Raw genomic sequence first — 2,500 nt, forward strand, 5'->3', positions numbered from 1 at the left:
ATACATTTGGTGTCCATCTAGTATTCAAGGATATCCTATCCTAACTGCACATTCACGCCCGTATGTGTGTGGCATTACTGATCTAAGCTGCTTGAGAAGGATTACGACCTGCTGGACAACGTGCTTTGCTAGCATACTTTCGGATGCAATGTAGTGACACCGGTATATTATTGTTTAAATTGCAACTGCATTGTTATATCGTTATATTGATACACCACACTTGCTGCCGATTTCCGATTCCTCGCTAACACCATTAAGATACGAGAGACATACACATGATTCGTGATCGCGGTGAAAACTGAGACTGGGTTCAACTAAAACCGATACTTTGCTCCCTTTTCCCTCTTCAGCTCTCTGTATCTCTGTGTCTCTGTGTGTTTAATGTGTGTTGTGGGTTAAGGAGAGACAGAGGGACTGTGTGGTTATGTGTTCCTACTTTTGTCAGGTATTTAAGTTTCCGTTTCAAGTTCTTCCCCTATGTGTTATTACGAAACTCACCATAGGGGTTCACCTTTCCATTTGATGTGACGATCCTTACATTCTTGCGCTACGCGAAAAAAGACTTTGTACTGTGCTTACGTTTTGCTGCCTCGCATTGGACTTAGCGTGTGTAGCGGAATTGAGATAAATCCACACAGGTGCTACACCTAAATACGTTATTCCAATCCTACGTCTCGTCTGTTCGACTCTAAACCGCCACAAAGCTCTCCGTTGGACTGCTTTCTTTCTCCCAAAATCTTAACCCGTACCACGTGCTTTTCGGAAGGATTAATTCATGTTTTTGCATTAGATAGACGGTGCGACGGTGTAGCACCGACCTGTCAACGTTATGGCTCGCTTTCGATAAGATCTATTAGCGTCTTTTGCTATTGCCTCTTGTCGTGTGCGTGTGTATCAGTGTGATAAGGAAGTGAATTTGTATCGCTTTGGATTCCCGCTATATATTAAGCCCTTTCCCTTGCTCTGCGCTGTTCGCTTCCCTTAGCATTGTTAAACTGTAACTAGATATTACTTTTTATTTAGTTTTCCTTTCAATCGCACGTGTGTTTCGTTCAAAAACATTCAGTCTCATTCCATTTTCTCTTCGACGTTCAAAATTCTCCATCAGCAAATCGGTCCGGTTGCTGGTGGAGCATACGACAGGTTTCGTTTCCTATGCAGGTTCCAAAGTGTTCCTATATCTAAACGGGAGTCTGTGTTACGTGTCTACGAGCTTGTCCTGTAAATAGTGCTCATTCGCTGGTCATACAAATTTCTCCTCGCTAACTTTATGAGAGGAATTAAATGTGATTTGTTAACAGAAGTTTCTAGTAAAGCTTGTTAACAATTTCAACCTAACCCCCGTTCCTTTCTTTTTGCCGCACTCAGTGTGTGCCTGGCGAAAAATGCTAGAAAACAATAATACATTCCACTAGTTCTCGGGTATCCGTGATTAATTCGATTTAAGCAATACTTCGTAAATGCTTCGCAAACTAACGAACGAATAATATTACATCGGAAACGTATAACATCGGATGAAATTGTTCCGGTTGGTTTACAGTGATAGTAGCGGGAACCAAGGCAAAATAATATGCGAATGAGAGATGGATTTTCTTTTTAATATATGCGCACCTAATCACTCTCTAGAGGGAGAGCTGTGTCGCCAAGCTTACCGCAAAATTATACCGGTTCCTATATGGAGCTATGTATTCTATCTTCTTGCATCGCTATATACGATTTGTTCTCTGTTTTTGTTATGCTTTTCTATTATGCCATTTTATACCGTTTCGCTTAGTTAATGTGTGCCGAAAACTCCAACCCTTATCTAACTTTTTATGTGTTTTCCATTTTCATTTCGCATACTCAATATCTTCTCACGTTAAGCCAAATCGCTATCTCGTTCATTCAATGCAGTTTTTACATTTTACACTTACCAGCCGTTGGACTACGATCATACACGCATAGCTTAGCAGAGACACGTTTTATACGTTTGCTTTCTTTAGATTTTTGTTTGTTTTCTTTACTAACATTTAACAGTTAATACACAGTTCATTGTACTTTCTTTACGATTCATGATTTTTCCCTCATTCTTGTTTGTTCGCTTGTAGTTCCTTTTTGCTTTGTTTTGTTTTTGTTTTCTGTTTTGGTTTGTTACACATGTTTCGTTACGCGTTTGTTTTTGCGTTTTGTTTGTTTCGATTTTTGTTTTTTGTCTTAAATTTCATTTTCATTTTATCGGTTTGATTCACTCATTGTTTCGCTTTTTATCGGCTTTCTTTGTCGCTTGCTTGCGGTACAGACATTCGCATCGTCCGCATTGTTCTCTATACAGTCTAATTAGCCGAAGTTTGCTTTAGCATTCATTTCACTCGCCCTCTACTTGCGTATTAAAACTTACCCTCATACCCAACGTAATGCTCTCCTCAGCCCCAAAAGCATCTCTTTCGCGCTCAAAAACCGTACCATAAAACCCTCTGGTAGGCCCTTTCGTTTCCTTCCGACACCACACTCTACTAAGTTC

At 40.1% G+C, this 2,500-nt stretch overlaps 1 protein-coding gene across 2 annotated transcripts in view; it reads left to right on the forward strand.

The window, feature by feature from the left end:
- LOC125950873 (nuclear protein localization protein 4 homolog) overlaps positions 1–2,500 on the forward strand; it is a 20,297-nt gene that overhangs the window by 2,768 nt on the left and 15,029 nt on the right. The window lies entirely within an intron of this gene.

This window comes from Anopheles darlingi, chromosome 2 (assembly GCF_943734745.1).
Source record: "Anopheles darlingi chromosome 2, idAnoDarlMG_H_01, whole genome shotgun sequence".
Taxonomy (NCBI): Eukaryota; Metazoa; Arthropoda; class Insecta; order Diptera; family Culicidae; genus Anopheles; species Anopheles darlingi.